Genomic DNA, 10,987 nt, shown 5'->3' on the forward strand with positions numbered 1-10,987 from the left:
TGTCCCAGTGCAGAAGAAATTGAGGATCAGCATGTAAATGATGGAAATCCTACTACTAAGGAATTAGCAGATTTACCTGAAGACAAGGAATGGAAATGTGAGGAAAGTGATGGAGAATCGTCCAGTTTTCCTAGTGGTGTAAAGGAGAGTGATGATAAAGAAGAATGTGAGTCACATGAAAAGGAGAGTATTGACAAAGAAAAATCTGGTTTATGTGAAAAGGAGAGAAATGATAAAGAAAAATCAGCCTCACATGATGACAGAAATAACAGTGAGAAAAATTGCACACCACAAATCAATACATCAGATCTTGCTTTATGGCTGGTGATCCTAAACTCTGCCAATATTGATCATACAATTTTGAATTCGCTGGACAAAATTGAGGATATCACGTTTCCTGTAAATGAGCAGAAACAATACTTCTCAAAGTCACACTGTGAAAGAGTGCTTGAGGATGGCGAGAAACTGAATTGGCTTTGGCTAGTTTACTTGAAATCAACCAATAAAGTGTTCTGGTTTTGTTGCAAAATATTTTACAAGAAGGCCAAATCATTGCTTGCGCTTTCTGGGTACAGTTACTGGCATAAGTTAGCTGATGCTCTGCAACATAAAAAAAAAATCACATAGCCATTTTACGCCTACCCAAATGGATGGAGGTCAAGTCCAGGCTCAAGCTGAATAAATACATAGATGCAGAAAACCAGCTCATTATTAATGTAGAAACTAGCACTGGAGGAACATGCTTGAGCATCTGATCTCAATTACCCTCTTCCTTGCAAAGAATAATTTGGCTTTCTGGGGCTCATCGGATAAATTGGTGCACAGTTCAATTTCTTTATGTTAGTACATTTCAGTTATTCTTAAAATTTAAAAGTTTGTATAAGCTTAGCAGAAACAAAAAAATTGTATTTGTTTATCTATAGCATGAATAAATACAGATTTACATATCCTAGCATGAAAATTTATTGTCTTATATGACAGGGATAAATCATGCTTGAAAATCGTGCACGAAATTAGTGAAATGGGCTCCAAATGCAATAAAAAATAAGGTATTCAAAAGTTTAACAAATAGAGGGGGCACCGAAGATGCTTCTCGCCTGGGTGCAATTTGGTCTAGGGCTGGCCCTATTCCCTTCATTATCTCCATCCTCAGGCCCAGTTTATCACCCTTGTGCTTTCAAATTAGGCTGCTTTCTCCTTTTCCTCCTCACTGCTTGGATGCCAGCAGAGGGAGCATTAAGAGTATGAGAGAGATGGTCTTCCTGCTCTGAGTTCCTGTGCTTATCTCCATAGCAGCTCTGGCAGCAATTGCAGGGAAGATTCTGCTTAGCCCCTGCAGCCTGGACTGAAGCACATTCAGGGCACAAAGAATCTCTGGAGAATTTAGTTGCCAAACTCTAACAAGTCTCTATTGAGCAAGTTTGAACTGCAATTTTCGGAGGCTTATCAGGGCCAAATTTGGATGGATTTACCGAGAGATGGCAAAAATCACATCTATGACATCAGGTCAGCCCCCCTGGAAAATTCCAAGTCTCTGTTCCAAAGCATAGAGAGGCTGGAGCTTCTGAATGAAATGTGTGTAAGGATTTTTTAACACAAACTTATTTTTTCACTGTGTTCGTTCTGAAAATTGGCTGAACTGGTTTAGCCAAACGTATTTAAGAATAAATAAAAAATAATTCCGCCTCAGGCAGCAAGCCAGCATGGGACATTTCAGTGTGAACAGTTAAAACTTTGGGAATGTTATAAGCAATTAAAAAGAGGGATTTATAATGGAAAACATTGGGCAACCTTAACTACAGGTGTAGTTATCTGCACTGCCTAGAATATAATTTTTTAGCAACTGAAACTGTTTGTGGGTCTCATTCATTAACATACCCTTCCTGTAGATTAAATGTTTTCCAGCTGCTTTAGTTTACTGCATCCTTTGTGTCATAAATTTTTATGTACAAAAAACAAAACAAGCCCCTGATTTCTGTTGATCTCCATTTCTCTTACATGGCATTTAGAGACAGCACTGGCACCCTTGAATTGAATAACTTAGAAATATAAAGAACAACCTCAGCTTCCCTTTTAAAGAGCAAGTGCCTAGCCCTTCTTGTGAAAACAACCTTGAAAGTGTTAAAATATACAAACCAAAGCAAACTGATCACTAGGGCTAAAAGGCTGTCACTGACTTTACCTAGGAAGAGTATTTATTTTTCTTCTCTTAAGATACATAGCTCAGCTGTGCAAACAATGAACAATTCTAAGCAATTTAATAAACCAGCAGTTTACGGTTAAGAGTTATCTAATGGGAATGGGTGAATTATTCTTTAAGTTATAATAGAAACAAAAGACTGTAAAATGACATAACCCAGGATCACCAGCTGAGATAATTATGGTCTCTCTAGGAACTGACATATATATGGTTTCATCATTATTATAGGAATTACCCAAAGATTCAGATAAGTCTGCTCAATGGTCTGCAGGGAGATGTTGGATGGGATGGGAACTGAGTTACTGCAGAGAATTCCTTCTTGGGTGCTGGCTGGTGAGTCTTGCCCACATGCTCAGGGTTTAGCTGATCGCCATATTTGGGGTCGGGAAGGAATTTTCCTCCAGGGTGGATTGGCAGGGGCCCTGGAGGTTTTTCGCCTTCCTCTGCAGCGTGGGGCATGGGTCGCTTGCTGGTGGATTCTCTGCAGTTTGAGGACTTCAAACCAGTTTTGAGGATTTCAATAACTCAGTCCTGGATTAGGGGTTGTATAAAAGTGGATGGGTAGGGTTCTGTGGCCTGCCTTGTGCAGGAGGTCAGACTAGATGATCATATTGGTCCCTTCTGACCTATGAGTCTATGAGTCTATGAGTAGGGCAGTCCATTCACAAGTTAGAAGTAGTGTCTTGTGTGCAAAGGCAATGTTGAACATCCTTTAAGAGTGAGCTTCTCAATATGGATGTAGAGTTGTATGTGGTTCTTCAGGGCCCCGTATGCTGCTCTTGTGGAATTCATAGGTCTGGTCCAGGCTCTTTACATTCTACCTAGCCTTAGGCAGACTAGATGGTGCAGGAGCATACACCCCATAGCCATGAGCATGTAGAAAGTGCTAAGAAATCTGAGTGGAGGTACTGAGGGGGATTATAGTGGCTCCAAGCAGCCAGGAAGGAGACAGAAGTGGTAGAGCTCTCCAAAATAATCCCTTTGAACTGTCCTGCTATTGCATTGTGATACTGCATCAATATGTGAAGACTGTGAGTCGTGCTTATGCAATGTCACATCACTGACCTACTAAATAGTTTCAGGACATTGCAGAATGATTATTTTGGGGCTCTCTGCAACTCTGTTCATTAGTGAAGTGAAGTGCCTATCTAGCTTTTAAAGGCTGAATAACACTATCCTATATAATCTGAGGGCTCTGAATGTTAGTATGATCAGTCAGATAGGAGGGCCTCCTAAACCATTAGGAATTGAAGGTCATGGCAAATGTCATTTTGAAGTTAATTTCCTTAGTTCTGCAATGTTTTGCAATTGACCCATGATACTTATTTCATAATATTTTCCCATTCTTAACATTCTCATTACTTACATGGGTGTCTCTGCTAGCTACTAATATAGTTTGATATGCAGCATGCTCCTGAATTTTAAGCACACAGAGTAATTGTACTCAGATCAAGTGAGACAGAAAAGCTTTGTGTGGAGACAGAAGCCATATCGCTGAGAGAACTTTGTACCATTGTTGATCATATTTATGTTTTTACTTTTCTTGCTTTAAAGAAGAAAAGGGGCACATTGTATGTAGAGGCTGGGAAGAAAGTGGTGAGGCAGTAAGGGCTTCAGAGGGTTCAGTGCATCTGAAGCTTCTACAGCTGTGGCGATGTGGCTTCCAAGTGCTATGGGTAATTCAAAGGGCTATGATTTTTTTTAATTGGCTCAAAAAAAAGCTCAGTGTATAGACATACATGTTTAGATCTTTCCCTTTGTTGATCAGCACTGCCTATGAAAGAACTGTGAACTGAAGGGCATCCGGGATATTGATATGTAAATAATCATCTCACTTTGCTACAGGATCCATGGCTGCCACCACTGACTTTTGAACTGGCACAGAGCTTAACAAGTCTAGGCATAACCATGCAATTACTATGGGCATATGGCTATCCTGTGAACTCATCTGGATGATTTAGCAACTTGTATTGCAGAGTAAGGATGCAGAAAGATTTACAGCAACCTAGCTTAGTATGCATTTTCCTCTGAACTCTGTTTACTTGCCTCATGTTGTTATCTCCTACATTGGTGTGTTATGGCTGCTGCTGAAATGCCTCTAACTGAATTAGCATTTTAGGGGAATCCCAAACATTGGAATATGAGACTTCTAGATGTGGCATGTAAGCTCTCGGGGAGACCAGCTCTCACCATGCCTTGCAATGTATCTTACTCTAAATATGAGGCCAGTTTTGGCCACCTAAGTCCTAACAGTGCTGACCAGCTTAGTACATAGCTCAACACCCAAGCCTCAGTGGATTCACAAACTCTGCATTCTATCACCCATCTCACCTGTAAGGCATGGGCTGGTTGGCCTGCTCAGAGACTGCCTAACAGCATGCCTACCAGACTGGGCCCTGCCCAAACACTGATAGTGGTGGTACCAACATCCCCTTTATAGCCAATGGCTCAGCAATTGGAGCATTCACCCTGGATATGGGAGACTGTTCCTCCTCCTTGGTTTTTCTGGAGTAAAGGGCTGATGGGTCTTAGGCACCTAACTCCAGGAGAGGGTTCTCTGCTGTGAATCCCAGGTGGAGATAGGTGACTCCCTCTGGGCTGGATTTAGATATCTAACTACTTGGTGGGGGGAGCTTAGGTCACACCCCTCTCCTCAGCATTTTGTACTGGCTAGCTTAGGTGGCTCCCTGCTCAGCATGCTGGCTTTGGTGAATCTCATTTTTGGGCACCTAAATTTCCCCATACATTGTGCAGGGAGCCTGTGTGCCACACTTAGCATTGCAAATTCTGCTAGGCAGCAGGGTGCCTAGAAGTTAGGGGCTGAGGTGCTGTGTGAGTGGCAGCACCTGTGGCCTACTTGTGAATTTACTTCAACGGGCATTGGATCAGGCCCTAGGAAAGAAACAGGATTGAAGCCACCAACTCATTTCACCAACCAGAGGTCAGATTGCAACTACTTCCAGTCTTTACTGACATTGGCTGAATTCAAACCAGAGGTGAGAGGCCCTGTACCCCCTGCACAGAGCCACCCAAAACCATATTCATCTTTAATCTAACTGCCATTCTAATCCACAGAAAGCGGCTCAAGAGATGAATCCATTCCATGTGTGCGGTGTTGTTGTTTTTTTTAATTTACCCAACTCTCCTTTGATCTCCTGTATCTCTGGGTTTAATTATGTGGTCTGAATGAACTCCCTGCTACTATATCTTCTGCTGTACTTTGCTCTGTTTTTTGTGGCCTAATGCAGGGCTGTGATTCTTGGAAGCTTTCACTTCATTTTTAACATGGTTAGAACAACAGTAGGGAATCACCTTCAATTGCTCCTTGTCTTTTGACCTTTGAAAAAAGAAATAGATGGGGAAGGATGGAGTTACCAGTTTTCCTGATCAAAGGTGCTTTTAGATTAATAGATTTTAAGGCCAAAAGGGACTCTTATGGCCATCTAGAACATGAAACTCTTGGCAATAATCCATGTTAAGCACAACTGCAGCACTTTTAACTTTTCCTTTGTTATTGAAAAAAATCAACACATGAGAAGTTAAAGCCAGTGCAGTAATGACTGCAAGTTCAAAATGGCTTGGCCGCAGATGAAAAGCAAAGGAAAGCTGCAGCAATACTCACACCAGACAAGCAGTCAAGAGCAGTAAGGGAGATCAAAAAGAGCTTCTGTGCGATTGTTGGCTGAACAGGCAGAGCAAAGAAGAGTAAATTAAACAGGTCGACATGCCTAAAAATGTACCTTGCATTACCTCCCATCTCCCCCTACTCTTCTGGGTATATGTTGTCTATTTAGATTGTAAGTTCTATATGGCACTGGCCTCTTCCATATATTTGCAGCTAGTACACTCTGGGATACAGTGATGATAATAATGTTGATTGTGGCAGTGTTGAATTGCCATGCAGGGATCATTGTTGGGTTCCTAGACATAGATCTCTTCTCTCAGCTGAAGGGGAAATCCTCTGCTGGATCCTTACGCCACTATTAAGTCTGCTTGTGATATTGGAGCACCACAAAGCAGATTTAGCTGGGTTGAGGATCTGCCCTATAGGATTGGAGTTTGACTTAAGGAAACATCACAGACTAGTTTTCAATACAGCATCAGTTTTCATGTGTTAGATTGTGGCTGAGATTTTTCAAAAATACCTATGACTTGAGAGCACAAGTCCCATTGCCTTTCAATAGAATTGGTGCTTCTAAGTCATTTAGATGCTTTCAAAAATCCCAACATGTGTCCTCATGACACAGATATTGACAAATGAGGGGTTCCCTAATTCATGAAGGCAAATTTGATATCTAAAATTAAGTTATTACATAAACTACGTATGGAGAGACTTATTGAAAGTGAGCCGTAAGTCTAAATAATGACATACAAATCATGAAAAATTGCTAATGCTGTACAGGGTATTGACATGTTTAACTCTATATTTCAGTAGTATGCCCTAGAATGATATGGCAATGAAAACTGTGGGCTTTAATGCAGCTGTTATGAACCATCCCTGCTGGAGGATTATAGCTAGAGAGCCATTAGGGATGTCCAAACGGTAAGGTTGCTGGAGTGACAGCATCCAGGAAACCTCATACTGTGGAATGAGTTGTTAATTCCATACTACAATCTAACTTTGCCTATTCTGTTTTTAAGGTTATATTGAAGCTCAGTGTTGCCTCATAGAAGCAGAGTGTGGGATCACTGGGGTCCAGTGAACTCCAGGGTTTACACAGCAAAGGCATGAAACAGTTGTAGGTACTAAAGAATTTTATTGAAGACTATGTGTGAGGTCACTAACTGCTTGGTGCTCCCTCATGGCCAGGTGTGGCATTGCAGCTCTTTCGATGGGCTAACGCCCCATGCTGACAGCTGCTCTGACGCTGTGGCAGTTATCTGCTTGATAACTAGCCCACTGGCTGGATCACCATCTTTAATCCCAGTGTCCCAAACTAGAAGTCCAAAAATTTCTTTGAAAGAAACAAAAATCTTTCTGTCCTCTCTGAGGCTCTTCCTCAGCCAGCCTTTGGGTCAGTCTGCTGCCTCCTTTCTGGGCTAGACAACCTTTACAATGGGCTTATAATCCCCCTTCCCTGGGGATGGTAGGGGAACCCAGTCCCACCATCTACTCTGGGTTCCAGCCCAAGGCCCTGTACTGAACAGCTAGGTCTGCTCTTCTCCCTGTGCTGTGACTTTCCTTGCGCCAGGTCACTTCCTACCTCTCTTCTCAACTTCCTCTCCCAACCCTCCCCTACATAGCCAGAGTCTCTTCCAGGCCTTCCTACCTGGAAAGCTTTTCTTTTTTACTGTGTTCTCTGAAGCTTCTTTTCCTGTTCTAAGATTCTTCCCTGCTGACTTGGGAACCCTGCAGGAGCTACCGTCTTCTTTTTGAGTTTTATGGAGAAACGGACTCACTTGATGAGTCTATGCCCACCAAGCACTGGCCACCACAGCTAATTCAAGAATTAAGTCTTTTCCCTCTCCCAGTATTCTGAAAGAATTGCAGTATTTCCCCTCCCTCCCCCAGTATCCCATTGTCCTGATGCTCTTACTAGGTGTTGCAGTGGACAATTTTTTTTTCATAAATATCCCCTTTAAAGGGTACACTTTTTACACTCCTACAGGAGATGATTAACTGTTTCTTGGACCTTGCATGTCTCACATAACCCACCTTTATGTTTATTAGAAACAAATTACTATTTAAGCCACCATGGGCAGTTAAAATTCTAAACAGAGCCACTTCACTCTCTCGCTGAGGGTGTGGAGTATATCAGCAATTTCATGGAATCTTTTCCCCTTCATTTCTTTTGCCCATAGTTCCTGCCATTCCTCTTAACTCATTTTTAATTAGATTTTTAAGATAGTTTACTTAAAGGGGTTTCTAGATCAACTTGCTTTCACAGCATTTTTTTGCCACTTTATCTCCCAACTCATTGCCTATTACTCCTACATACAATGGGATCCATGTTATTGCTATGATTATGACCAGCTGCATCAATTCTGTTAATGGTAATATTTCCTTAAGTATATCATGTCTTTTATCTGAAGTGCCATTTCTGATTGCAAGTAGTCCTGATGAGGAATCAAACAGAATGACCACGGCGGCTGGGTGCACATCTGTCACTCAATTTAATGCCAACATTATCCTTGCCAGTTCAGCCATCAAAATGGCTACAACATTTGTTAGCCTTACAACTGTCTTGATTCCAGGTGAAGGAACACAGAATGATGTTCCCACTCTTCCTGTTCTTACATCTTTGGAGCTGTCAGTATACATTTGCCAGTAGCATTCCCACTTATCATATAGCAAATCAATATGTTTATCTTGCATTTTTAAATACTCCTTTTCCTCTTTTAATTTCTTTATATAACTCCATATCTATCTCAGAAGGTATATTTTTCCAATTATGATGCATTTTCCTAAAGGTATGGGTTTTAATCTCTTAGGTTTTTCCCCCCACAAAGATCCTTTGTCCATGTTTAACCCTCCTTACATGAGGCATTTTAAGTGGTCAACATGTAGCACAAAAACTCAATTCCCAGCATTCATCATATATTAGCTTCGTATTTCTATCTTCACTGTTTCCAATGTCTTTAGCCCAAAAGTTTAAGTCTACAAGTAATAGGCATTTAACCTGCAGCTATCTGTAGTACACACAGCAGTATTATGATGAAGGCACCACATCCAGTTCACAACAGCTGAGGGTGGATTGAGTCAAGCTTTCTCAAATTTGTTTTTGATTGCAAACTGAAAGCCTGGCAACCATCCTCAACAATTGGTCTTATTAATGTTCTGAATAGCATTATCACTGCTGTCTTAGCCATACCCCAAGGAGTTCTAGAAATACTGTTAAAGTAAGTTCATTTTGCCTTTTCTTTTCTCTAAAATTTTCAGTATGATCCTTCCAAATATCAAACTCCTAAACATTTGAAGCTTTTAACTATACTTATTTGCTGTCCATTTGGACACAATATAATTTTTTAAAATTTTCTTTTTTGTGAACATCATTCCCTTAGTTTTGTCAATTGAGACTTTAAAGCCTCTGATTTTCCTTATTCCACATGTTCCTTAGAGCTTTACAGTATTCTTGCCAGCAAGTTAAAGAAGTATGGGCTGGAGGAATCTATCTACTATAAGATATATAGAAAGCTGGCTAGACTGTCAGGCTTAATGGGTAGTGATCAATGGCTCCATGTCTAGTTGGCAGCTGGTATCAAGCGACATGCACCTGGGGTCGGTTCTGGGGCTGGTTTTGTTCAACATCTTTATTAATGATGTGGATCATAGGCACCAACTCTGTGGGTGCTCCGGGGCTGAAGCACGCATGGAGAAAAATTAGTGGATGCTGAGCACCCACCGGCAGCTCCTCATGACCCCACCCTGTCCCAAGGCCAGCGGTTCCATTAGGCAACCCTAGGCAGTCGCTTAGGATGCCAGGATTGGGGGGGGAGCATTTTGTGCGCTCCCCACGGGGCGCGGGGGAGCTTCCGGTTCCGCTTCTGTTGCGCCACCGAAGAAGGACCTTCTGCTGATGTACCACAGAAAACAGCAGCAGGCAGTTGAGCAGCTCAATGACTGCCGCTGTTGCCTGCAGCATTTTGGCAGAGGGTCTTTCTTCAGTGATGTGATGGGAATGGAACCGGAAGCTCCCGCGCGACCCCTGGGGAGCACACAAAATGCCGCCCCCCGAATTCTGCCTAGGGCACCAGAAACTCTGGCGCCGCTCCTGCCCTGCCCCCCGCTCCAGCTCACCTTTGCCTTCTCTGTGAGCCTGCCACCACGTCCTGCTTCTCTCCAATCCCTCCCAACACTTGTGCCACGAAACAGCTGTTTCGCAGGCCAGGGAGGGAGTGGGGAGGAGGGGGAATGAGGTGCGCTGGGGGAAGAGGTGGGACTGGGGTGGGGATTTGGGGAAGGGATTGGAATAAGGGCGGGACCAGGGACGGGTAAAGGGTGGAGTTGGGGTGGGGCACGAGCACCCATCGGCGCTGGAGAAAGTTGGCACCTATGATCTGGATGATGGGATGGATTGCACCCTCAGCAAGTTCACAGATGGCACTAAGATGGGGGGAGAGGTAGATACTTTGGAGGGTAGGGATAGGGTCCAAAGTGACCTAGACAAATTGGAGGATTGGCCCAAAAGAAATCTGATGAAGTTCAACAAGGACAAGTGCAGAGTCCTGCACTTAGGAAGGAAGAATCCCTTCCTACAGACTGGGGACCAACTGGCTAAGCAGCAGTTCTGCAGAAAAGAACCTGGGGATTACAATGGACAAGAAGCTGGATATGAGTCAATGGTGTGCCCTTGTTGCCAAGACGGCCAATGGCATATTGGGCTGTATTAGTAGGAGCATTGCCAGCAGATCGAGGGAAGTGATTATTCCCCTCTATTCGGCACTGGGGAGACCACACCTAGAGTATTGGGTCCAGTTTTGGTTCCCCCACTACAGAAGGGATGTGGAAAAATTGGAGAGAGTCCAGTGCAGGGCAACAAAAATGATTAGGGAGCTGGAGCACAGGACTTACGAAGAAAGGCTGAGTGAACTGGGGTTATTTAGTCTGCAGAAAAGAAGAATGAGGGGGGATTTGATAGCAGCCTTCAATTACCTGAAAGGAGCTTCCAAAGAGGATGGAACTTGGCTGTTCTCAGTGGTGGCAGAAGACAGAACAAGAAGCAATGGTCTTAAGTTGCAGTGGGAGAGGTCTAGGTTGGATATTAGGAAACACTACTTCACTAGGAAGGTGGTGAAGCACTGGAATGGGTTACCTAGGAAGGTGGTGGAATCTCCATGCTAGGAGGT

Source organism: Gopherus evgoodei, chromosome 3, assembly GCF_007399415.2.
Source record: "Gopherus evgoodei ecotype Sinaloan lineage chromosome 3, rGopEvg1_v1.p, whole genome shotgun sequence".
Lineage (NCBI taxonomy): Eukaryota > Metazoa > Chordata > Testudines > Testudinidae > Gopherus > Gopherus evgoodei.